Here is a 22,260-nt window from a genome sequence, read left to right as displayed (position 1 = left end):
GTCATAGAACATTTGGAGCACTGAATATCAAACGTTCACCTTTTCTATCTGAATTGGTTTCCTACATGATGAGTGACAAAAGTGGGTCAGGTTTATGGTTTATCCAGAAATGCCATGTGTGTGCTTTCAGGAGAAATGTTGTTTTCAGAGAGTGATGACTAGCAAGTAATACAAGGGAGGCTTCATGACAGCTGTGTCTTAGTGAAACTGAAGGGTTCAGAGGCCTTTTAGGACATGTTGAAAGGCAGTTGAACAATCAGTGAGCTGCTTTCAGTTGCAGAGGAGGAATACTGGGAACGAGGAACAAGTGATTTTCAAGCTAAAATTTGCAACGAGCTAGCCAGGAGTCGAACCTAGAATCTTCTGATCCGTAGTCAGACACGTTATCCATTGCGCCACTAGCCCCCCATTCAGGAGGTCACCTTTGTTTTCACAGCGGTACATGAAGGCAATGGTCTTGTGCCCTGTCGGCCGGTTTGGAAAAGGCCGGTCAAATGACTGGGCCAGTGGAAAAAACAGAGGGCCACAAGTAGGAAAAATCAGCTTGAGTTGTCCATTTTAAAACTATGATAAACAAAGGAGAGCCTGGTGTACCTAAGAGCAATCACATAAAGGAAGCACCGCTCACCACTCCTGCCGTGACCCGGATTCGAACCGGGGTTGCTGCGACCACAACGCAGAGTACTAACCACTATACGATCACGGCCACGGGCTAGACTGAGCACTTTCTTCTTGTCATAGAACATTTGGAGCACTGAATATCAAACGTTCACCTTTTCTATCTGAATTGGTTTCCTACATGATGAGTGACAAAAGTGGGTCAGGTTTATGGTTTATCCAGAAATGCCATGTGTGTGCTTTCAGGAGAAATGTTGTTTTCAGAGAGTGATGACTAGCAAGTAATACAAGGGAGGCTTCATGACAGCTGTGTCTTAGTGAAACTGAAGGGTTCAGAGGCCTTTTAGGACATGTTGAAAGGCAGTTGAACAATCAGTGAGCTGCTTTCAGTTGCAGAGGAGGAATACTGGGAACGAGGAACAAGTGATTTTCAAGCTAAAATTTGCAACGAGCTAGCCAGGAGTTGAACCTAGAATCTTCTGATCTGTAGTCAGACGCGTTATCCATTGCGCCACTAGCCCCCCACTCAGGAGGTCACCTTTGTTTTCACAGCGCTACATGAAGGCAATGGTCTTGTGCCCTGTCGGCCGGTTTGGAAAAGGCCGGTCAAATGACTGGGCCAGTGGAAAAAACAGAGGGCCACAAGTAGGAAAAATCAGCTTGAGTTGTCCATTTTAAAACTATGATAAACAAAGGAGAGCCTGGTGTACCTAAGAGCAATCACATAAAGGAAGCACCGCTCACCACTCCTGCCGTGACCCGGATTCGAACCGGGGTTGCTGCGACCACAACGCAGAGTACTAACCACTATACGATCACGGCCACGGGCTAGACTGAGCACTTTCTTCTTGTCATAGAACATTTGGAGCACTGAATATCAAACGTTCACCTTTTCTATCTGAATTGGTTTCCTACATGATGAGTGACAAAAGTGGGTCAGGTTTATGGTTTATCCAGAAATGCCATGTGTGTGCTTTCAGGAGAAATGTTGTTTTCAGAGAGTGATGACTAGCAAGTAATACAAGGGAGGCTTCATGACAGCTGTGTCTTAGTGAAACTGAAGGGTTCAGAGGCCTTTTAGGACATGTTGAAAGGCAGTTGAACAATCAGTGAGCTGCTTTCAGTTGCAGAGGAGGAATACTGGGAACGAGGAACAAGTGATTTTCAAGCTAAAATTTGCAACGAGCTAGCCAGGAGTCGAACCTAGAATCTTCTGATCCGTAGTCAGACGCGTTATCCATTGCGCCACTAGCCCCCCACTCAGGAGGTCACCTTTGTTTTCACAGCGGTACATGAAGGCAATGGTCTTGTGCCCTGTCGGCCGGTTTGGAAAAGGCCGGTCAAATGACTGGGCCAGTGGAAAAAACAGAGGGCCACAAGTAGGAAAAATCAGCTTGAGTTGTCCATTTTAAAACTATGATAAACAAAGGAGAGCCTGGTGTACCTAAGAGCAATCACATAAAGGAAGCACTGCTCACCACTCCTGCCGTGACCCGGATTCGAACCGGGGTTGCTGCGACCACAACGCAGAGTACTAACCACTATACGATCACGGCCACGGGCTAGACTGAGCACTTTCTTCTTGTCATAGAACATTTGGAGCACTGAATATCAAACGTTCACCTTTTCTATCTGAATTGGTTTCCTACATGATGAGTGACAAAAGTGGGTCAGGTTTATGGTTTATCCAGAAATGCCATGTGTGTGCTTTCAGGAGAAATGTTTTCAGACAGTGATGACTAGCAAGTAATACAAGGGAGGCTTCATGACAGCTGTGTCTTAGTGAAACTGAAGGGTTCAGAGGCCTTTTAGGACATGTTGAAAGGCAGTTGAACAATCAGTGAGCTGCTTTCAGTTGCAGAGGAGGAATACTGGGAATGAGGAACAAGTGATTTTCAAGCTAAAATTTGCAACGAGCTAGCCAGGAGTCGAACCTAGAATCTTCTGATCCGTAGTCAGACGTGTTATCCATTGCGCCACTAGCCCCCCACTCAGGAGGTCACCTTTGTTTTCACAGCGCTACATGAAGGCAATGGTCTTGTGCCCTGTCGGCCGGTTTGGAAAAGGCCGGTCAAATGACTGGGCCAGTGGAAAAAACAGAGGGCCACAAGTAGGAAAAATCAGCTTGAGTTGTCCATTTTAAAACTATGATAAACAAAGGAGAGCCTGGTGTACCTAAGAGCAATCACATAAAGGAAGCACCGCTTACCACTCCTGCCGTGACCCGGATTCGAACCGGGGTTGCTGCGACCACAACGCAGAGTACTAACCACTATACGATCACGGCCACGGGCTAGACTGAGCACTTTCTTCTTGTCATAGAACATTTGGAGCACTGAATATCAAACGTTCACCTTTTCTATCTGAATTGGTTTCCTACATGATGAGTGACAAAAGTGGGTCAGGTTTATGGTTTATCCAGAAATGCCATGTGTGTGCTTTCAGGAGAAATGTTGTTTTCAGAGAGTGATGACTAGCAAGTAATACAAGGGAGGCTTCATGACAGCTGTGTCTTAGTGAAACTGAAGGGTTCAGAGGCCTTTTAGGACATGTTGAAAGGCAGTTGAACAATCAGTGAGCTGCTTTCAGTTGCAGAGGAGGAATACTGGGAACGAGGAACAAGTGATTTTCAAGCTAAAATTTGCAACGAGCTAGCCAGGAGTTGAACCTAGAATCTTCTGATCTGTAGTCAGACGCGTTATCCATTGCGCCACTAGCCCCCCACTCAGGAGGTCACCTTTGTTTTCACAGCGGTACATGAAGGCAATGGTCTTGTGCCCTGTCGGCCGGTTTGGAAAAGGCCGGTCAAATGACTGGGCCAGTGGAAAAAACAGAGGGCCACAAGTAGGAAAAATCAGCTTGAGTTGTCCATTTTAAAACTATGATAAACAAAGGAGAGCCTGGTGTACCTAAGAGCAATCACATAAAGGAAGCACCGCTCACCACTCCTGCCGTGACCCGGATTCGAACCGGGGTTGCTGCGACCACAACGCAGAGTACTAACCACTATACGATCACGGCCACGGGCTAGACTGAGCACTTTCTTCTTGTCATAGAACATTTGGAGCACTGAATATCAAACGTTCACCTTTTCTATCTGAATTGGTTTCCTACATGATGAGTGACAAAAGTGGGTCAGGTTTATGGTTTATCCAGAAATGCCATGTGTGTGCTTTCAGGAGAAATGTTGTTTTCAGAGAGTGATGACTAGCAAGTAATACAAGGGAGGCTTCATGACAGCTGTGTCTTAGTGAAACTGAAGGGTTCAGAGGCCTTTTAGGACATGTTGAAAGGCAGTTGAACAATCAGTGAGCTGCTTTCAGTTGCAGAGGAGGAATACTGGGAACGAGGAACAAGTGATTTTCAAGCTAAAATTTGCAACGAGCTAGCCAGGAGTCGAACCTAGAATCTTCTGATCTGTAGTCAGACGCGTTATCCATTGCGCCACTAGCCCCCCACTCAGGAGGTCACCTTTGTTTTCACAGCGGTACATGAAGGCAATGGTCTTGTGCCCTGTCGGCCGGTTTGGAAAAGGCCGGTCAAATGACTGGGCCAGTGGAAAAAACAGAGGGCCACAAGTAGGAAAAATCAGCTTGAGTTGTCCATTTTAAAACTATGATAAACAAAGGAGAGCCTGGTGTACCTAAGAGCAATCACATAAAGGAAGCACTGCTCACCACTCCTGCCGTGACCCGGATTCGAACCGGGGTTGCTGCGACCACAACGCAGAGTACTAACCACTATACGATCACGGCCACGGGCTAGACTGAGCACTTTCTTCTTGTCATAGAACATTTGGAGCACTGAATATCAAACGTTCACCTTTTCTATCTGAATTGGTTTCCTACATGATGAGTGACAAAAGTGGGTCAGGTTTATGGTTTATCCAGAAATGCCATGTGTGTGCTTTCAGGAGAAATGTTGTTTTCAGAGAGTGATGACTAGCAAGTAATACAAGGGAGGCTTCATGACAGCTGTGTCTTAGTGAAACTGAAGGGTTCAGAGGCCTTTTAGGACATGTTGAAAGGCAGTTGAACAATCAGTGAGCTGCTTTCAGTTGCAGAGGAGGAATACTGGGAACGAGGAACAAGTGATTTTCAAGCTAAAATTTGCAACGAGCTAGCCAGGAGTCGAACCTAGAATCTTCTGATCCGTAGTCAGACACGTTATCCATTGCGCCACTAGCCCCCCATTCAGGAGGTCACCTTTGTTTTCACAGCGGTACATGAAGGCAATGGTCTTGTGCCCTGTCGGCCGGTTTGGAAAAGGCCGGTCAAATGACTGGGCCAGTGGAAAAAACAGAGGGCCACAAGTAGGAAAAATCAGCTTGAGTTGTCCATTTTAAAACTATGATAAACAAAGGAGAGCCTGGTGTACCTAAGAGCAATCACATAAAGGAAGCACCGCTCACCACTCCTGCCGTGACCCGGATTCGAACCGGGGTTGCTGCGACCACAACGCAGAGTACTAACCACTATACGATCACGGCCACGGGCTAGACTGAGCACTTTCTTCTTGTCATAGAACATTTGGAGCACTGAATATCAAACGTTCACCTTTTCTATCTGAATTGGTTTCCTACATGATGAGTGACAAAAGTGGGTCAGGTTTATGGTTTATCCAGAAATGCCATGTGTGTGCTTTCAGGAGAAATGTTGTTTTCAGAGAGTGATGACTAGCAAGTAATACAAGGGAGGCTTCATGACAGCTGTGTCTTAGTGAAACTGAAGGGTTCAGAGGCCTTTTAGGACATGTTGAAAGGCAGTTGAACAATCAGTGAGCTGCTTTCAGTTGCAGAGGAGGAATACTGGGAACGAGGAACAAGTGATTTTCAAGCTAAAATTTGCAACGAGCTAGCCAGGAGTTGAACCTAGAATCTTCTGATCTGTAGTCAGACGCGTTATCCATTGCGCCACTAGCCCCCCACTCAGGAGGTCACCTTTGTTTTCACAGCGCTACATGAAGGCAATGGTCTTGTGCCCTGTCGGCCGGTTTGGAAAAGGCCGGTCAAATGACTGGGCCAGTGGAAAAAACAGAGGGCCACAAGTAGGAAAAATCAGCTTGAGTTGTCCATTTTAAAACTATGATAAACAAAGGAGAGCCTGGTGTACCTAAGAGCAATCACATAAAGGAAGCACCGCTCACCACTCCTGCCGTGACCCGGATTCGAACCGGGGTTGCTGCGACCACAACGCAGAGTACTAACCACTATACGATCACGGCCACGGGCTAGACTGAGCACTTTCTTCTTGTCATAGAACATTTGGAGCACTGAATATCAAACGTTCACCTTTTCTATCTGAATTGGTTTCCTACATGATGAGTGACAAAAGTGGGTCAGGTTTATGGTTTATCCAGAAATGCCATGTGTGTGCTTTCAGGAGAAATGTTGTTTTCAGAGAGTGATGACTAGCAAGTAATACAAGGGAGGCTTCATGACAGCTGTGTCTTAGTGAAACTGAAGGGTTCAGAGGCCTTTTAGGACATGTTGAAAGGCAGTTGAACAATCAGTGAGCTGCTTTCAGTTGCAGAGGAGGAATACTGGGAACGAGGAACAAGTGATTTTCAAGCTAAAATTTGCAACGAGCTAGCCAGGAGTCGAACCTAGAATCTTCTGATCCGTAGTCAGACGCGTTATCCATTGCGCCACTAGCCCCCCACTCAGGAGGTCACCTTTGTTTTCACAGCGGTACATGAAGGCAATGGTCTTGTGCCCTGTCGGCCGGTTTGGAAAAGGCCGGTCAAATGACTGGGCCAGTGGAAAAAACAGAGGGCCACAAGTAGGAAAAATCAGCTTGAGTTGTCCATTTTAAAACTATGATAAACAAAGGAGAGCCTGGTGTACCTAAGAGCAATCACATAAAGGAAGCACTGCTCACCACTCCTGCCGTGACCCGGATTCGAACCGGGGTTGCTGCGACCACAACGCAGAGTACTAACCACTATACGATCACGGCCACGGGCTAGACTGAGCACTTTCTTCTTGTCATAGAACATTTGGAGCACTGAATATCAAACGTTCACCTTTTCTATCTGAATTGGTTTCCTACATGATGAGTGACAAAAGTGGGTCAGGTTTATGGTTTATCCAGAAATGCCATGTGTGTGCTTTCAGGAGAAATGTTTTCAGACAGTGATGACTAGCAAGTAATACAAGGGAGGCTTCATGACAGCTGTGTCTTAGTGAAACTGAAGGGTTCAGAGGCCTTTTAGGACATGTTGAAAGGCAGTTGAACAATCAGTGAGCTGCTTTCAGTTGCAGAGGAGGAATACTGGGAATGAGGAACAAGTGATTTTCAAGCTAAAATTTGCAACGAGCTAGCCAGGAGTCGAACCTAGAATCTTCTGATCCGTAGTCAGACGTGTTATCCATTGCGCCACTAGCCCCCCACTCAGGAGGTCACCTTTGTTTTCACAGCGCTACATGAAGGCAATGGTCTTGTGCCCTGTCGGCCGGTTTGGAAAAGGCCGGTCAAATGACTGGGCCAGTGGAAAAAACAGAGGGCCACAAGTAGGAAAAATCAGCTTGAGTTGTCCATTTTAAAACTATGATAAACAAAGGAGAGCCTGGTGTACCTAAGAGCAATCACATAAAGGAAGCACCGCTTACCACTCCTGCCGTGACCCGGATTCGAACCGGGGTTGCTGCGACCACAACGCAGAGTACTAACCACTATACGATCACGGCCACGGGCTAGACTGAGCACTTTCTTCTTGTCACAGAACATTTGGAGCACTGAATATCAAACGTTCACCTTTTCTATCTGAATTGGTTTCCTACATGATGAGTGACAAAAGTGGGTCAGGTTTATGGTTTATCCAGAAATGCCATGTGTGTGCTTTCAGGAGAAATGTTGTTTTCAGAGAGTGATGACTAGCAAGTAATACAAGGGAGGCTTCATGACAGCTGTGTCTTAGTGAAACTGAAGGGTTCAGAGGCCTTTTAGGACATGTTGAAAGGCAGTTGAACAATCAGTGAGCTGCTTTCAGTTGCAGAGGAGGAATACTGGGAACGAGGAACAAGTGATTTTCAAGCTAAAATTTGCAACGAGCTAGCCAGGAGTTGAACCTAGAATCTTCTGATCTGTAGTCAGACGCGTTATCCATTGCGCCACTAGCCCCCCACTCAGGAGGTCACCTTTGTTTTCACAGCGCTACATGAAGGCAATGGTCTTGTGCCCTGTCGGCCGGTTTGGAAAAGGCCGGTCAAATGACTGGGCCAGTGGAAAAAACAGAGGGCCACAAGTAGGAAAAATCAGCTTGAGTTGTCCATTTTAAAACTATGATAAACAAAGGAGAGCCTGGTGTACCTAAGAGCAATCACATAAAGGAAGCACCGCTCACCACTCCTGCCGTGACCCGGATTCGAACCGGGGTTGCTGCGACCACAACGCAGAGTACTAACCACTATACGATCACGGCCACGGGCTAGACTGAGCACTTTCTTCTTGTCATAGAACATTTGGAGCACTGAATATCAAACGTTCACCTTTTCTATCTGAATTGGTTTCCTACATGATGAGTGACAAAAGTGGGTCAGGTTTATGGTTTATCCAGAAATGCCATGTGTGTGCTTTCAGGAGAAATGTTGTTTTCAGAGAGTGATGACTAGCAAGTAATACAAGGGAGGCTTCATGACAGCTGTGTCTTAGTGAAACTGAAGGGTTCAGAGGCCTTTTAGGACATGTTGAAAGGCAGTTGAACAATCAGTGAGCTGCTTTCAGTTGCAGAGGAGGAATACTGGGAATGAGGAACAAGTGATTTTCAAGCTGAAATTTGCAACGAGCTAGCCAGGAGTTGAACCTAGAATCTTCTGATCCGTAGTCAGACACGTTATCCATTGCGCCACTAGCCCCCCACTCAGGAGGTCACCTTTGTTTTCACAGCGGTAAATGAAGGCAATGGTCTTGTGCCCTGTCGGCCGGTTTGGAAAAGGCCGGTCAAATGACTGGGCCAGTGGAAAAAACAGAGGGCCACAAGTAGGAAAAATCAGCTTGAGTTGTCCATTTTAAAACTATGATAAACAAAGGAGAGCCTGGTGTACCTAAGAGCAATCACATAAAGGAAGCACCGCTCACCACTCCTGCCGTGACCCGGATTCGAACCGGGGTTGCTGCGACCACAACGCAGAGTACTAACCACTATACGATCACGGCCACGGGCTAGACTGAGCACTTTCTTCTTGTCATAGAACATTTGGAGCACTGAATATCAAACGTTCACCTTTTCTATCTGAATTGGTTTCCTACATGATGAGTGACAAAAGTGGGTCAGGTTTATGGTTTATCCAGAAATGCCATGTGTGTGCTTTCAGGAGAAATGTTGTTTTCAGAGAGTGATGACTAGCAAGTAATACAAGGGAGGCTTCATGACAGCTGTGTCTTAGTGAAACTGAAGGGTTCAGAGGCCTTTTAGGACATGTTGAAAGGCAGTTGAACAATCAGTGAGCTGCTTTCAGTTGCAGAGGAGGAATACTGGGAACGAGGAACAAGTGATTTTCAAGCTAAAATTTGCAACGAGCTAGCCAGGAGTCGAACCTAGAATCTTCTGATCCGTAGTCAGACGCGTTATGCATTGCGCCACTAGCCCCCCACTCAGGAGGTCACCTTTGTTTTCACAGCGGTACATGAAGGCAATGGTCTTGTGCCCTGTCGGCCGGTTTGGAAAAGGCCGGTCAAATGACTGGGCCAGTGGAAAAAACAGAGGGCCACAAGTAGGAAAAATCAGCTTGAGTTGTCCATTTTAAAACTATGATAAACAAAGGAGAGCCTGGTGTACCTAAGAGCAATCACATAAAGGAAGCACCGCTCACCACTCCTGCCGTGACCCGGATTCGAACCGGGGTTGCTGCGACCACAACGCAGAGTACTAACCACTATACGATCACGGCCACGGGCTAGACTGAGCACTTTCTTCTTGTCATAGAACATTTGGAGCACTGAATATCAAACGTTCACCTTTTCTATCTGAATTGGTTTCCTACATGATGAGTGACAAAAGTGGGTCAGGTTTATGGTTTATCCAGAAATGCCATGTGTGTGCTTTCAGGAGAAATGTTGTTTTCAGAGAGTGATGACTAGCAAGTAATACAAGGGAGGCTTCATGACAGCTGTGTCTTAGTGAAACTGAAGGGTTCAGAGGCCTTTTAGGACATGTTGAAAGGCAGTTGAACAATCAGTGAGCTGCTTTCAGTTGCAGAGGAGGAATACTGGGAACGAGGAACAAGTGATTTTCAAGCTAAAATTTGCAACGAGCTAGCCAGGAGTTGAACCTAGAATCTTCTGATCCGTAGTCAGACGCGTTATCCATTGCGCCACTAGCCCCCCACTCAGGAGGTCACCTTTGTTTTCACAGCGCTACATGAAGGCAATGGTCTTGTGCCCTGTCGGCCGGTTTGGAAAAGGCCGGTCAAATGACTGGGCCAGTGGAAAAAACAGAGGGCCACAAGTAGGAAAAATCAGCTTGAGTTGTCCATTTTAAAACTATGATAAACAAAGGAGAGCCTGGTGTACCTAAGAGCAATCACATAAAGGAAGCACCGCTCACCACTCCTGCCGTGACCCGGATTCGAACTGGGGTTGCTGCGACCACAACGCAGAGTACTAACCACTATACGATCACGGCCACGGGCTAGACTGAGCACTTTCTTCTTGTCATAGAACATTTGGAGCACTGAATATCAAACGTTCACCTTTTCTATCTGAATTGGTTTCCTACATGATGAGTGACAAAAGTGGGTCAGGTTTATGGCTTATCCAGAAATGCCATGTGTGTGCTTTCAGGAGAAATGTTTTTTTCAGAGAGTGATGACTAGCAAGTAATACAAGGGAGGCTTCATGACAGCTGTGTCTTAGTGAAACTGAAGGGTTCAGAGGCCTTTTAGGACATGTTGAAAGGCAGTTGAACAATCAGTGAGCTGCTTTCAGTTGCAGAGGAGGAATACTGGGAACGAGGAACAAGTGATTTTCAAGCTAAAATTTGCAACGAGCTAGCCAGGAGTCGAACCTAGAATCTTCTGATCCGTAGTCAGACGCGTTATCCATTGCGCCACTAGCCCCCCACTCAGGAGGTCACCTTTGTTTTCACAGCGCTACATGAAGGCAATGGTCTTGTGCCCTGTCGGCCGGTTTGGAAAAGGCCGGTCAAATGACTGGGCCAGTGGAAAAAACAGAGGGCCACAAGTAGGAAAAATCAGCTTGAGTTGTCCATTTTAAAACTATGATAAACAAAGGAGAGCCTGGTGTACCTAAGAGCAATCACATAAAGGAAGCACCGCTCACCACTCCTGCCGTGACCCGGATTCGAACCGGGGTTGCTGCGACCACAACGCAGAGTACTAACCACTATACGATCACGGCCACGGGCTAGACTGAGCACTTTCTTCTTGTCATAGAACATTTGGAGCACTGAATATCAAACGTTCACCTTTTCTATCTGAATTGGTTTCCTACATGATGAGTGACAAAAGTGGGTCAGGTTTATGGTTTATCCAGAAATGCCATGTGTGTGCTTTCAGGAGAAATGTTGTTTTCAGAGAGTGATGACTAGCAAGTAATACAAGGGAGGCTTCATGACAGCTGTGTCTTAGTGAAACTGAAGGGTTCAGAGGCCTTTTAGGACATGTTGAAAGGCAGTTGAACAATCAGTGAGCTGCTTTCAGTTGCAGAGGAGGAATACTGGGAACGAGGAACAAGTGATTTTCAAGCTAAAATTTGCAACGAGCTAGCCAGGAGTCGAACCTAGAATCTTCTGATCCGTAGTCAGACGCGTTATCCATTGCGCCACTAGCCCCACACTCAGGAGGTCACCTTTGTTTTCACAGCGGTACATGAAGGCAATGGTCTTGTGCCCTGTCGGCCGGTTTGGAAAAGGCCGGTCAAATGACTGGGCCAGTGGAAAAAACAGAGGGCCACAAGTAGGAAAAATCAGCTTGAGTTGTCCATTTTAAAACTATGATAAACAAAGGAGAGCCTGGTGTACCTAAGAGCAATCACATAAAGGAAGCACCGCTCACCACTCCTGCCGTGACCCGGATTCGAACCGGGGTTGCTGCGACCACAACGCAGAGTACTAACCACTATACGATCACGGCCACGGGCTAGACTGAGCACTTTCTTCTTGTCATAGAACATTTGGAGCACTGAATATCAAACGTTCACCTTTTCTATCTGAATTGGTTTCCTACATGATGAGTGACAAAAGTGGGTCAGGTTTATGGTTTATCCAGAAATGCCATGTGTGTGCTTTCAGGAGAAATGTTGTTTTCAGAGAGTGATGACTAGCAAGTAATACAAGGGAGGCTTCATGACAGCTGTGTCTTAGTGAAACTGAAGGGTTCAGAGGCCTTTTAGGACATGTTGAAAGGCAGTTGAACAATCAGTGAGCTGCTTTCAGTTGCAGAGGAGGAATACTGGGAACGAGGAACAAGTGATTTTCAAGCTAAAATTTGCAACGAGCTAGCCAGGAGTCGAACCTAGAATCTTCTGATCCGTAGTCAGACGCGTTATCCATTGCGCCACTAGCCCCCCACTCAGGAGGTCACCTTTGTTTTCACAGCGGTACATGAAGGCAATGGTCTTGTGCCCTGTCGGCCGGTTTGGAAAAGGCCGGTCAAATGACTGGGCCAGTGGAAAAAACAGAGGGCCACAAGTAGGAAAAATCAGCTTGAGTTGTCCATTTTAAAACTATGATAAACAAAGGAGAGCCTGGTGTACCTAAGAGCAATCACATAAAGGAAGCACCGCTCACCACTCCTGCCGTGACCCGGATTCGAACCGGGGTTGCTGCGACCACAACGCAGAGTACTAACCACTATACGATCACGGCCACGGGCTAGACTGAGCACTTTCTTCTTGTCATAGAACATTTGGAGCACTGAATATCAAACGTTCACCTTTTCTATCTGAATTGGTTTCCTACATGATGAGTGACAAAAGTGGGTCAGGTTTATGGCTTATCCAGAAATGCCATGTGTGTGCTTTCAGGAGAAATGTTGTTTTCAGAGAGTGATGACTAGCAAGTAATACAAGGGAGGCTTCATGACAGCTGTGTCTTAGTGAAACTGAAGGGTTCAGAGGCCTTTTAGGACATGTTGAAAGGCAGTTGAACAATCAGTGAGCTGCTTTCAGTTGCAGAGGAGGAATACTGGGAACGAGGAACAAGTGATTTTCAAGCTAAAATTTGCAACGAGCTAGCCAGGAGTCGAACCTAGAATCTTCTGATCTGTAGTCAGACGCGTTATCCATTGCGCCACTAGCCCCCCACTCAGGAGGTCACCTTTGTTTTCACAGCGGTACATGAAGGCAATGGTCTTGTGCCCTGTCGGCCGGTTTGGAAAAGGCCGGTCAAATGACTGGGCCAGTGGAAAAAACAGAGGGCCACAAGTAGGAAAAATCAGCTTGAGTTGTCCATTTTAAAACTATGATAAACAAAGGAGAGCCTGGTGTACCTAAGAGCAATCACATAAAGGAAGCACTGCTCACCACTCCTGCCGTGACCCGGATTCGAACCGGGGTTGCTGCGACCACAACGCAGAGTACTAACCACTATACGATCACGGCCACGGGCTAGACTGAGCACTTTCTTCTTGTCATAGAACATTTGGAGCACTGAATATCAAACGTTCACCTTTTCTATCTGAATTGGTTTCCTACATGATGAGTGACAAAAGTGGGTCAGGTTTATGGTTTATCCAGAAATGCCATGTGTGTGCTTTCAGGAGAAATGTTGTTTTCAGAGAGTGATGACTAGCAAGTAATACAAGGGAGGCTTCATGACAGCTGTGTCTTAGTGAAACTGAAGGGTTCAGAGGCCTTTTAGGACATGTTGAAAGGCAGTTGAACAATCAGTGAGCTGCTTTCAGTTGCAGAGGAGGAATACTGGGAACGAGGAACAAGTGATTTTCAAGCTAAAATTTGCAACGAGCTAGCCAGGAGTCGAACCTAGAATCTTCTGATCTGTAGTCAGACACGCTATCCATTGCGCCACTAGCCCCCCATTCAGGAGGTCACCTTTGTTTTCACAGCGGTACATGAAGGCAATGGTCTTGTGCCCTGTCGGCCGGTTTGGAAAAGGCCGGTCAAATGACTGGGCCAGTGGAAAAAACAGAGGGCCACAAGTAGGAAAAATCAGCTTGAGTTGTCCATTTTAAAACTATGATAAACAAAGGAGAGCCTGGTGTACCTAAGAGCAATCACATAAAGGAAGCACCGCTCACCACTCCTGCCGTGACCCGGATTCGAACCGGGGTTGCTGCGACCACAACGCAGAGTACTAACCACTATACGATCACGGCCACGGGCTAGACTGAGCACTTTCTTCTTGTCATAGAACATTTGGAGCACTGAATATCAAACGTTCACCTTTTCTATCTGAATTGGTTTCCTACATGATGAGTGACAAAAGTGGGTCAGGTTTATGGTTTATCCAGAAATGCCATGTGTGTGCTTTCAGGAGAAATGTTGTTTTCAGAGAGTGATGACTAGCAAGTAATACAAGGGAGGCTTCATGACAGCTGTGTCTTAGTGAAACTGAAGGGTTCAGAGGCCTTTTAGGACATGTTGAAAGGCAGTTGAACAATCAGTGAGCTGCTTTCAGTTGCAGAGGAGGAATACTGGGAACGAGGAACAAGTGATTTTCAAGCTAAAATTTGCAACGAGCTAGCCAGGAGTCGAGCCTAGAATCTTCTGATCCGTAGTCAGACGCGTTATCCGTTGCGCCACTAGCCCCCCACTCAGGAGGTCACCTTTGTTTTCACAGCGGTACATGAAGGCAATGGTCTTGTGCCCTGTCGGCCGGTTTGGAAAAGGCCGGTCAAATGACTGGGCCAGTGGAAAAAACAGAGGGCCACAAGTAGGAAAAATCAGCTTGAGTTGTCCATTTTAAAACTATGATAAACAAAGGAGAGCCTGGTGTACCTAAGAGCAATCACATAAAGGAAGCACCGCTCACCACTCCTGCCGTGACCCGGATTCGAACCGGGGTTGCTGCGACCACAACGCAGAGTACTAACCACTATACGATCACGGCCACGGGCTAGACTGAGCACTTTCTTCTTGTCATAGAACATTTGGAGCACTGAATATCAAACGTTCACCTTTTCTATCTGAATTGGTTTCCTACATGATGAGTGACAAAAGTGGGTCAGGTTTATGGTTTATCCAGAAATGCCATGTGTGTGCTTTCAGGAGAAATGTTGTTTTCAGAGAGTGATGACTAGCAAGTAATACAAGGGAGGCTTCATGACAGCTGTGTCTTAGTGAAACTGAAGGGTTCAGAGGCCTTTTAGGACATGTTGAAAGGCAGTTGAACAATCAGTGAGCTGCTTTCAGTTGCAGAGGAGGAATACTGGGAACGAGGAACAAGTGATTTTCAAGCTAAAATTTGCAACGAGCTAGCCAGGAGTCGAACCTAGAATCTTCTGATCCGTAGTCAGACGCGTTATCCATTGCGCCACTAGCCCCCCACTCAGGAGGTCACCTTTGTTTTCACAGCGCTACATGAAGGCAATGGTCTTGTGCCCTGTCGGCCGGTTTGGAAAAGGCCGGTCAAATGACTGGGCCAGTGGAAAAAACAGAGGGCCACAAGTAGGAAAAATCAGCTTGAGTTGTCCATTTTAAAACTATGATAAACAAAGGAGAGCCTGGTGTACCTAAGAGCAATCACATAAAGGAAGCACCGCTCACCACTCCTGCTGTGACCCGGATTCGAACCGGGGTTGCTGCGACCACAACGCAGAGTACTAACCACTATACGATCACGGCCACGGGCTAGACTGAGCACTTTCTTCTTGTCATAGAACATTTGGAGCACTGAATATCAAACGTTCACCTTTTCTATCTGAATTGGTTTCCTACATGATGAGTGACAAAAGTGGGTCAGGTTTATGGTTTATCCAGAAATGCCATGTGTGTGCTTTCAGGAGAAATGTTGTTTTCAGAGAGTGATGACTAGCAAGTAATACAAGGGAGGCTTCATGACAGCTGTGTCTTAGTGAAACTGAAGGGTTCAGAGGCCTTTTAGGACATGTTGAAAGGCAGTTGAACAATCAGTGAGCTGCTTTCAGTTGCAGAGGAGGAATACTGGGAACGAGGAACAAGTGATTTTCAAGCTAAAATTTGCAACGAGCTAGCCAGGAGTCGAACCTAGAATCTTCTGATCCGTAGTCAGACGCGTTATCCATTGCGCCACTAGCCCCCCACTCAGGAGGTCACCTTTGTTTTCACAGCGGTACATGAAGGCAATGGTCTTGTGCCCTGTCGGCCGGTTTGGAAAAGGCCGGTCAAATGACTGGGCCAGTGGAAAAAACAGAGGGCCACAAGTAGGAAAAATCAGCTTGAGTTGTCCATTTTAAAACTATGATAAACAAAGGAGAGCCTGGTGTACCTAAGAGCAATCACATAAAGGAAGCACCGCTCACCACTCCTGCCGTGACCCGGATTCGAACCGGGGTTGCTGCGACCACAACGCAGAGTACTAACCACTATACGATCACGGCCATGGGCTAGACTGAGCACTTTCTTCTTGTCATAGAACATTTGGAGCACTGAATATCAAACGTTCACCTTTTCTATCTGAATTGGTTTCCTACATGATGAGTGACAAAAGTGGGTCAGGTTTATGGTTTATCCAGAAATGCCATGTGTGTGCTTTCAGGAGAAATGTTGTTTTCAGAGAGTGATGACTAGCAAGTAATACAAGGGAGGCTTCATGACAGCTGTGTCTTAGTGAAACTGAAGGGTTCAGAGGCCTTTTAGGACATGTTGAAAGGCAGTTGAACAATCAGTGAGCTGCTTTCAGTTGCAGAGGAGGAATACTGGGAACGAGGAACAAGTGATTTTCAAGCTAAAATTTGCAACGAGCTAGCCAGGAGTCGAACCTAGAATCTTCTGATCCGTAGTCAGACGCGTTATCCATTGCGCCACTAGCCCCCCACTCAGGAGGTCACCTTTGTTTTCACAGCGGTACATGAAGGCAATGGTCTTGTGCCCTGTCGGCCGGTTTGGAAAAGGCCGGTCAAATGACTGGGCCAGTGGAAAAAACAGAGGGCCACAAGTAGGAAAAATCAGCTTGAGTTGTCCATTTTAAAACTATGATAAACAAAGGAGAGCCTGGTGTACCTAAGAGCAATCACATAAAGGAAGCACCGCTCACCACTCCTGCCGTGACCCGGATTCGAACCGGGGTTGCTGCGACCACAACGCAGAGTACTAACCACTATACGATCACGGCCACGGGCTAGACTGAGCACTTTCTTCTTGTCATAGAACATTTGGAGCACTGAATATCAAACGTTCACCTTTTCTATCTGAATTGGTTTCCTACATGATGAGTGACAAAAGTGGGTCAGGTTTATGGTTTATCCAGAAATGCCATGTGTGTGCTTTCAGGAGAAATGTTGTTTTCAGAGAGTGATGACTAGCAAGTAATACAAGGGAGGCTTCATGACAGCTGTGTCTTAGTGAAACTGAAGGGTTCAGAGGCCTTTTAGGACATGTTGAAAGGCAGTTGAACAATCAGTGAGCTGCTTTCAGTTGCAGAGGAGGAATACTGGGAACGAGGAACAAGTGATTTTCAAGCTAAAATTTGCAACGAGCTAGCCAGGAGTCGAACCTAGAATCTTCTGATCCGTAGTCAGACGTGTTATCCATTGCGCCACTAGCCCCCCACTCAGGAGGTCACCTTTGTTTTCACAGCGGTACATGAAGGCAATGGTCTTGTGCCCTGTCGGCCGGTTTGGAAAAGGCCGGTCAAATGACTGGGCCAGTGGAAAAAACAGAGGGCCACAAGTAGGAAAAATCAGCTTGAGTTGTCCATTTTAAAACTATGATAAACAAAGGAGAGCCTGGTGTACCTAAGAGCAATCACATAAAGGAAGCACCGCTCACCACTCCTGCCGTGACCCGGATTCGAACCGGGGTTGCTGCGACCACAACGCAGAGTACTAACCACTATACGATCACGGCCACGGGCTAGACTGAGCACTTTCTTCTTGTCATAGAACATTTGGAGCACTGAATATCAAACGTTCACCTTTTCTATCTGAATTGGTTTCCTACATGATGAGTGACAAAAGTGGGTCAGGTTTATGGTTTATCCAGAAATGCCATGTGTGTGCTTTCAGGAGAAATGTTGTTTTCAGAGAGTGATGACTAGCAAGTAATACAAGGGAGGCTTCATGACAGCTGTGTCTTAGTGAAACTGAAGGGTTCAGAGGCCTTTTAGGACATGTTGAAAGGCAGTTGAACAATCAGTGAGCTGCTTTCAGTTGCAGAGGAGGAATACTGGGAACGAGGAACAAGTGATTTTCAAGCTAAAATTTGCAACGAGCTAGCCAGGAGTCGAACCTAGAATCTTCTGATCCGTAGTCAGACGCGTTATCCATTGCGCCACTAGCCCCCCACTCAGGAGGTCACCTTTGTTTTCACAGCGCTACATGAAGGCAATGGTCTTGTGCCCTGTCGGCCGGTTTGGAAAAGGCCGGTCAAATGACTGGGCCAGTGGAAAAAACAGAGGGCCACAAGTAGGAAAAATCAGCTTGAGTTGTCCATTTTAAAACTATGATAAACAAAGGAGAGCCTGGTGTACCTAAGAGCAATCACATAAAGGAAGCACCGCTCACCACTCCTGCCGTGACCCGGATTCGAACCGGGGTTGCTGCGACCACAACGCAGAGTACTAACCACTATACGATCACGGCCACGGGCTAGACTGAGCACTTTCTTCTTGTCATAGAACATTTGGAGCACTGAATATCAAACGTTCACCTTTTCTATCTGAATTGGTTTCCTACATGATGAGTGACAAAAGTGGGTCAGGTTTATGGTTTATCCAGAAATGCCATGTGTGTGCTTTCAGGAGAAATGTTGTTTTCAGAGAGTGATGACTAGCAAGTAATACAAGGGAGGCTTCATGACAGCTGTGTCTTAGTGAAACTGAAGGGTTCAGAGGCCTTTTAGGACATGTTGAAAGGCAGTTGAACAATCAGTGAGCTGCTTTCAGTTGCAGAGGAGGAATACTGGGAACGAGGAACAAGTGATTTTCAAGCTAAAATTTGCAACGAGCTAGCCAGGAGTCGAACCTAGAATCTTCTGATCCGTAGTCAGACGCGTTATCCATTGCGCCACTAGCCCCCCACTCAGGAGGTCACCTTTGTTTTCACAGCGGTACATGAAGGCAATGGTCTTGTGCCCTGTCGGCCGGTTTGGAAAAGGCCGGTCAAATGACTGGGCCAGTGGAAAAAACAGAGGGCCACAAGTAGGAAAAATCAGCTTGAGTTGTCCATTTTAAAACTATGATAAACAAAGGAGAGCCTGGTGTACCTAAGAGCAATCACATAAAGGAAGCACCGCTCACCACTCCTGCCGTGACCCGGATTTGAACCGGGGTTGCTGCGACCACAACGCAGAGTACTAACCACTATACGATCACGGCCATGGGCTAGACTGAGCACTTTCTTCTTGTCATAGAACATTTGGAGCACTGAATATCAAACGTTCACCTTTTCTATCTGAATTGGTTTCCTACATGATGAGTGACAAAAGTGGGTCAGGTTTATGGTTTATCCAGAAATGCCATGTGTGTGCTTTCAGGAGAAATGTTGTTTTCAGAGAGTGATGACTAGCAAGTAATACAAGGGAGGCTTCATGACAGCTGTGTCTTAGTGAAACTGAAGGGTTCAGAGGCCTTTTAGGACATGTTGAAAGGCAGTTGAACAATCAGTGAGCTGCTTTCAGTTGCAGAGGAGGAATACTGGGAACGAGGAACAAGTGATTTTCAAGCTAAAATTTGCAACGAGCTAGCCAGGAGTTGAACCTAGAATCTTCTGATCCGTAGTCAGACGCGTTATCCATTGCGCCACTAGCCCCCCACTCAGGAGGTCACCTTTGTTTTCACAGCGGTACATGAAGGCAATGGTCTTGTGCCCTGTCGGCCGGTTTGGAAAAGGCCGGTCAAATGACTGGGCCAGTGGAAAAAACAGAGGGCCACAAGTAGGAAAAATCAGCTTGAGTTGTCCATTTTAAAACTATGATAAACAAAGGAGAGCCTGGTGTACCTAAGAGCAATCACATAAAGGAAGCACCGCTCACCACTCCTGCCGTGACCCGGATTCGAACCGGGGTTGCTGCGACCACAACGCAGAGTACTAACCACTATACGATCACGGCCACGGGCTAGACTGAGCACTTTCTTCTTGTCATAGAACATTTGGAGCACTGAATATCAAACGTTCACCTTTTCTATCTGAATTGGTTTCCTACATGATGAGTGACAAAAGTGGGTCAGGTTTATGGTTTATCCAGAAATGCCATGTGTGTGCTTTCAGGAGAAATGTTGTTTTCAGAGAGTGATGACTAGCAAGTAATACAAGGGAGGCTTCATGACAGCTGTGTCTTAGTGAAACTGAAGGGTTCAGAGGCCTTTTAGGACATGTTGAAAGGCAGTTGAACAATCAGTGAGCTGCTTTCAGTTGCAGAGGAGGAATACTGGGAACGAGGAACAAGTGATTTTCAAGCTAAAATTTGCAACGAGCTAGCCAGGAGTCGAACCTAGAATCTTCTGATCCGTAGTCAGACGCGTTATCCATTGCGCCACTAGCCCCCCACTCAGGAGGTCACCTTTGTTTTCACAGCGGTACATGAAGGCAATGGTCTTGTGCCCTGTCGGCCGGTTTGGAAAAGGCCGGTCAAATGACTGGGCCAGTGGAAAAAACAGAGGGCCACAAGTAGGAAAAATCAGCTTGAGTTGTCCATTTTAAAACTATGATAAACAAAGGAGAGCCTGGTGTACCTAAGAGCAATCACATAAAGGAAGCACCGCTCACCACTCCTGCCGTGACCCGGATTCGAACTGGGGTTGCTGCGACCACAACGCAGAGTACTAACCACTATACGATCACGGCCACGGGCTAGACTGAGCACTTTCTTCTTGTCATAGAACATTTGGAGCACTGAATATCAAACGTTCACCTTTTCTATCTGAATTGGTTTCCTACATGATGAGTGACAAAAGTGGGTCAGGTTTATGGTTTATCCAGAAATGCCATGTGTGTGCTTTCAGGAGAAATGTTGTTTTCAGAGAGTGATGACTAGCAAGTAATACAAGGGAGGCTTCATGACAGCTGTGTCTTAGTGAAACTGAAGGGTTCAGAGGCCTTTTAGGACATGTTGAAAGGCAGTTGAACAATCAGTGAGCTGCTTTCAGTTGCAGAGGAGGAATACTGGGAACGAGGAACAAGTGATTTTCAAGCTAAAATTTGCAACGAGCTAGCCAGGAGTCGAACCTAGAATCTTCTGATCTGTAGTCAGACGCGTTATCCATTGCGCCACTAGCCCCCCACTCAGGAGGTCACCTTTGTTTTCACAGCGGTACATGAAGGCAATGGTCTTGTGCCCTGTCGGCCGGTTTGGAAAAGGCCGGTCAAATGACTGGGCCAGTGGAAAAAACAGAGGGCCACAAGTAGGAAAAATCAGCTTGAGTTGTCCATTTTAAAACTATGATAAACAAAGGAGAGCCTGGTGTACCTAAGAGCAATCACATAAAGGAAGCACTGCTCACCACTCCTGCCGTGACCCGGATTCGAACCGGGGTTGCTGCGACCACAACGCAGAGTACTAACCACTATACGATCACGGCCACGGGCTAGACTGAGCACTTTCTTCTTGTCATAGAACATTTGGAGCACTGAATATCAAACGTTCACCTTTTCTATCTGAATTGGTTTCCTACATGATGAGTGACAAAAGTGGGTCAGGTTTATGGTTTATCCAGAAATGCCATGTGTGTGCTTTCAGGAGAAATGTTGTTTTCAGAGAGTGATGACTAGCAAGTAATACAAGGGAGGCTTCATGACAGCTGTGTCTTAGTGAAACTGAAGGGTTCAGAGGCCTTTTAGGACATGTTGAAAGGCAGTTGAACAATCAGTGAGCTGCTTTCAGTTGCAGAGGAGGAATACTGGGAACGAGGAACAAGTGATTTTCAAGCTAAAATTTGCAACGAGCTAGCCAGGAGTCGAACCTAGAATCTTCTGATCCGTAGTCAGACACGTTATCCATTGCGCCACTAGCCCCCCATTCAGGAGGTCACCTTTGTTTTCACAGCGGTACATGAAGGCAATGGTCTTGTGCCCTGTCGGCCGGTTTGGAAAAGGCCGGTCAAATGACTGGGCCAGTGGAAAAAACAGAGGGCCACAAGTAGGAAAAATCAGCTTGAGTTGTCCATTTTAAAACTATGATAAACAAAGGAGAGCCTGGTGTACCTAAGAGCAATCACATAAAGGAAGCACCGCTCACCACTCCTGCCGTGACCCGGATTCGAACCGGGGTTGCTGCGACCACAACGCAGAGTACTAACCACTATACGATCACGGCCACGGGCTAGACTGAGCACTTTCTTCTTGTCATAGAACATTTGGAGCACTGAATATCAAACGTTCACCTTTTCTATCTGAATTGGTTTCCTACATGATGAGTGACAAAAGTGGGTCAGGTTTATGGTTTATCCAGAAATGCCATGTGTGTGCTTTCAGGAGAAATGTTGTTTTCAGAGAGTGATGACTAGCAAGTAATACAAGGGAGGCTTCATGACAGCTGTGTCTTAGTGAAACTGAAGGGTTCAGAGGCCTTTTAGGACATGTTGAAAGGC

At 46.5% G+C, this 22,260-nt stretch overlaps 1 protein-coding gene and 54 non-coding genes across 55 annotated transcripts in view; 1 reads left to right on the top strand and 54 right to left on the bottom strand.

Annotated features, from left to right (window-relative positions):
- Positions 1-22,260, top strand: part of cfap54 (cilia and flagella associated protein 54) — a 123,708-nt gene that overhangs the window by 79,532 nt on the left and 21,916 nt on the right. The gene's annotated exons all lie outside the window — the stretch shown is intronic.
- On the bottom strand, positions 333-405 carry trnar-acg (transfer RNA arginine (anticodon ACG)). The gene has a single exon. It is a non-coding gene; the product is annotated as a tRNA-Arg (tRNA).
- trnah-gug (transfer RNA histidin (anticodon GUG)) lies at positions 635-706 on the bottom strand. Its single transcript has one exon. It is a non-coding gene; the product is annotated as a tRNA-His (tRNA).
- trnac-aca (transfer RNA cysteine (anticodon ACA)) lies at positions 1,067-1,139 on the bottom strand. The gene has a single exon. It is a non-coding gene; the product is annotated as a tRNA-Cys (tRNA).
- On the bottom strand, positions 1,369-1,440 carry trnah-gug (transfer RNA histidin (anticodon GUG)). The gene has a single exon. It is a non-coding gene; the product is annotated as a tRNA-His (tRNA).
- trnar-acg (transfer RNA arginine (anticodon ACG)) lies at positions 1,801-1,873 on the bottom strand. The gene has a single exon. It is a non-coding gene; the product is annotated as a tRNA-Arg (tRNA).
- trnah-gug (transfer RNA histidin (anticodon GUG)) lies at positions 2,103-2,174 on the bottom strand. The gene has a single exon. It is a non-coding gene; the product is annotated as a tRNA-His (tRNA).
- Positions 2,532-2,604, bottom strand: trnar-acg (transfer RNA arginine (anticodon ACG)). Its single transcript has one exon. It is a non-coding gene; the product is annotated as a tRNA-Arg (tRNA).
- On the bottom strand, positions 2,834-2,905 carry trnah-gug (transfer RNA histidin (anticodon GUG)). The gene has a single exon. It is a non-coding gene; the product is annotated as a tRNA-His (tRNA).
- trnac-aca (transfer RNA cysteine (anticodon ACA)) lies at positions 3,266-3,338 on the bottom strand. The gene has a single exon. It is a non-coding gene; the product is annotated as a tRNA-Cys (tRNA).
- On the bottom strand, positions 3,568-3,639 carry trnah-gug (transfer RNA histidin (anticodon GUG)). The gene has a single exon. It is a non-coding gene; the product is annotated as a tRNA-His (tRNA).
- trnac-aca (transfer RNA cysteine (anticodon ACA)) lies at positions 4,000-4,072 on the bottom strand. The gene has a single exon. It is a non-coding gene; the product is annotated as a tRNA-Cys (tRNA).
- On the bottom strand, positions 4,302-4,373 carry trnah-gug (transfer RNA histidin (anticodon GUG)). Its single transcript has one exon. It is a non-coding gene; the product is annotated as a tRNA-His (tRNA).
- Positions 4,734-4,806, bottom strand: trnar-acg (transfer RNA arginine (anticodon ACG)). The gene has a single exon. It is a non-coding gene; the product is annotated as a tRNA-Arg (tRNA).
- On the bottom strand, positions 5,036-5,107 carry trnah-gug (transfer RNA histidin (anticodon GUG)). Its single transcript has one exon. It is a non-coding gene; the product is annotated as a tRNA-His (tRNA).
- Positions 5,468-5,540, bottom strand: trnac-aca (transfer RNA cysteine (anticodon ACA)). The gene has a single exon. It is a non-coding gene; the product is annotated as a tRNA-Cys (tRNA).
- trnah-gug (transfer RNA histidin (anticodon GUG)) lies at positions 5,770-5,841 on the bottom strand. Its single transcript has one exon. It is a non-coding gene; the product is annotated as a tRNA-His (tRNA).
- On the bottom strand, positions 6,202-6,274 carry trnar-acg (transfer RNA arginine (anticodon ACG)). Its single transcript has one exon. It is a non-coding gene; the product is annotated as a tRNA-Arg (tRNA).
- On the bottom strand, positions 6,504-6,575 carry trnah-gug (transfer RNA histidin (anticodon GUG)). The gene has a single exon. It is a non-coding gene; the product is annotated as a tRNA-His (tRNA).
- Positions 6,933-7,005, bottom strand: trnar-acg (transfer RNA arginine (anticodon ACG)). Its single transcript has one exon. It is a non-coding gene; the product is annotated as a tRNA-Arg (tRNA).
- Positions 7,235-7,306, bottom strand: trnah-gug (transfer RNA histidin (anticodon GUG)). Its single transcript has one exon. It is a non-coding gene; the product is annotated as a tRNA-His (tRNA).
- Positions 7,667-7,739, bottom strand: trnac-aca (transfer RNA cysteine (anticodon ACA)). Its single transcript has one exon. It is a non-coding gene; the product is annotated as a tRNA-Cys (tRNA).
- trnah-gug (transfer RNA histidin (anticodon GUG)) lies at positions 7,969-8,040 on the bottom strand. The gene has a single exon. It is a non-coding gene; the product is annotated as a tRNA-His (tRNA).
- Positions 8,401-8,473, bottom strand: trnar-acg (transfer RNA arginine (anticodon ACG)). The gene has a single exon. It is a non-coding gene; the product is annotated as a tRNA-Arg (tRNA).
- On the bottom strand, positions 8,703-8,774 carry trnah-gug (transfer RNA histidin (anticodon GUG)). The gene has a single exon. It is a non-coding gene; the product is annotated as a tRNA-His (tRNA).
- On the bottom strand, positions 9,437-9,508 carry trnah-gug (transfer RNA histidin (anticodon GUG)). The gene has a single exon. It is a non-coding gene; the product is annotated as a tRNA-His (tRNA).
- trnar-acg (transfer RNA arginine (anticodon ACG)) lies at positions 9,869-9,941 on the bottom strand. The gene has a single exon. It is a non-coding gene; the product is annotated as a tRNA-Arg (tRNA).
- On the bottom strand, positions 10,603-10,675 carry trnar-acg (transfer RNA arginine (anticodon ACG)). Its single transcript has one exon. It is a non-coding gene; the product is annotated as a tRNA-Arg (tRNA).
- trnah-gug (transfer RNA histidin (anticodon GUG)) lies at positions 10,905-10,976 on the bottom strand. Its single transcript has one exon. It is a non-coding gene; the product is annotated as a tRNA-His (tRNA).
- On the bottom strand, positions 11,337-11,409 carry trnar-acg (transfer RNA arginine (anticodon ACG)). The gene has a single exon. It is a non-coding gene; the product is annotated as a tRNA-Arg (tRNA).
- On the bottom strand, positions 11,639-11,710 carry trnah-gug (transfer RNA histidin (anticodon GUG)). Its single transcript has one exon. It is a non-coding gene; the product is annotated as a tRNA-His (tRNA).
- trnar-acg (transfer RNA arginine (anticodon ACG)) lies at positions 12,071-12,143 on the bottom strand. The gene has a single exon. It is a non-coding gene; the product is annotated as a tRNA-Arg (tRNA).
- Positions 12,373-12,444, bottom strand: trnah-gug (transfer RNA histidin (anticodon GUG)). Its single transcript has one exon. It is a non-coding gene; the product is annotated as a tRNA-His (tRNA).
- Positions 12,805-12,877, bottom strand: trnac-aca (transfer RNA cysteine (anticodon ACA)). The gene has a single exon. It is a non-coding gene; the product is annotated as a tRNA-Cys (tRNA).
- trnah-gug (transfer RNA histidin (anticodon GUG)) lies at positions 13,107-13,178 on the bottom strand. The gene has a single exon. It is a non-coding gene; the product is annotated as a tRNA-His (tRNA).
- trnac-aca (transfer RNA cysteine (anticodon ACA)) lies at positions 13,539-13,611 on the bottom strand. Its single transcript has one exon. It is a non-coding gene; the product is annotated as a tRNA-Cys (tRNA).
- trnah-gug (transfer RNA histidin (anticodon GUG)) lies at positions 13,841-13,912 on the bottom strand. The gene has a single exon. It is a non-coding gene; the product is annotated as a tRNA-His (tRNA).
- Positions 14,575-14,646, bottom strand: trnah-gug (transfer RNA histidin (anticodon GUG)). Its single transcript has one exon. It is a non-coding gene; the product is annotated as a tRNA-His (tRNA).
- trnar-acg (transfer RNA arginine (anticodon ACG)) lies at positions 15,007-15,079 on the bottom strand. Its single transcript has one exon. It is a non-coding gene; the product is annotated as a tRNA-Arg (tRNA).
- trnar-acg (transfer RNA arginine (anticodon ACG)) lies at positions 15,741-15,813 on the bottom strand. Its single transcript has one exon. It is a non-coding gene; the product is annotated as a tRNA-Arg (tRNA).
- On the bottom strand, positions 16,043-16,114 carry trnah-gug (transfer RNA histidin (anticodon GUG)). The gene has a single exon. It is a non-coding gene; the product is annotated as a tRNA-His (tRNA).
- trnar-acg (transfer RNA arginine (anticodon ACG)) lies at positions 16,475-16,547 on the bottom strand. Its single transcript has one exon. It is a non-coding gene; the product is annotated as a tRNA-Arg (tRNA).
- trnah-gug (transfer RNA histidin (anticodon GUG)) lies at positions 16,777-16,848 on the bottom strand. Its single transcript has one exon. It is a non-coding gene; the product is annotated as a tRNA-His (tRNA).
- Positions 17,209-17,281, bottom strand: trnar-acg (transfer RNA arginine (anticodon ACG)). Its single transcript has one exon. It is a non-coding gene; the product is annotated as a tRNA-Arg (tRNA).
- Positions 17,511-17,582, bottom strand: trnah-gug (transfer RNA histidin (anticodon GUG)). Its single transcript has one exon. It is a non-coding gene; the product is annotated as a tRNA-His (tRNA).
- Positions 17,943-18,015, bottom strand: trnar-acg (transfer RNA arginine (anticodon ACG)). Its single transcript has one exon. It is a non-coding gene; the product is annotated as a tRNA-Arg (tRNA).
- Positions 18,245-18,316, bottom strand: trnah-gug (transfer RNA histidin (anticodon GUG)). The gene has a single exon. It is a non-coding gene; the product is annotated as a tRNA-His (tRNA).
- trnar-acg (transfer RNA arginine (anticodon ACG)) lies at positions 18,677-18,749 on the bottom strand. Its single transcript has one exon. It is a non-coding gene; the product is annotated as a tRNA-Arg (tRNA).
- Positions 19,411-19,483, bottom strand: trnar-acg (transfer RNA arginine (anticodon ACG)). Its single transcript has one exon. It is a non-coding gene; the product is annotated as a tRNA-Arg (tRNA).
- trnah-gug (transfer RNA histidin (anticodon GUG)) lies at positions 19,713-19,784 on the bottom strand. The gene has a single exon. It is a non-coding gene; the product is annotated as a tRNA-His (tRNA).
- trnar-acg (transfer RNA arginine (anticodon ACG)) lies at positions 20,145-20,217 on the bottom strand. Its single transcript has one exon. It is a non-coding gene; the product is annotated as a tRNA-Arg (tRNA).
- Positions 20,879-20,951, bottom strand: trnac-aca (transfer RNA cysteine (anticodon ACA)). The gene has a single exon. It is a non-coding gene; the product is annotated as a tRNA-Cys (tRNA).
- On the bottom strand, positions 21,181-21,252 carry trnah-gug (transfer RNA histidin (anticodon GUG)). Its single transcript has one exon. It is a non-coding gene; the product is annotated as a tRNA-His (tRNA).
- On the bottom strand, positions 21,613-21,685 carry trnar-acg (transfer RNA arginine (anticodon ACG)). Its single transcript has one exon. It is a non-coding gene; the product is annotated as a tRNA-Arg (tRNA).
- On the bottom strand, positions 21,915-21,986 carry trnah-gug (transfer RNA histidin (anticodon GUG)). Its single transcript has one exon. It is a non-coding gene; the product is annotated as a tRNA-His (tRNA).

The sequence above is a fragment of the Semicossyphus pulcher genome, unplaced genomic scaffold, assembly GCF_022749685.1.
Source record: "Semicossyphus pulcher isolate SPU_LCO1_2020_fin unplaced genomic scaffold, fSemPul1.0.p SCAF_10, whole genome shotgun sequence".
NCBI lineage: Eukaryota > Metazoa > Chordata > Actinopteri > Labriformes > Labridae > Semicossyphus > Semicossyphus pulcher.
Note: the sequence above shows the minus strand (reverse complement) of the source record. Positions and strands in the feature narration are given on the sequence as shown.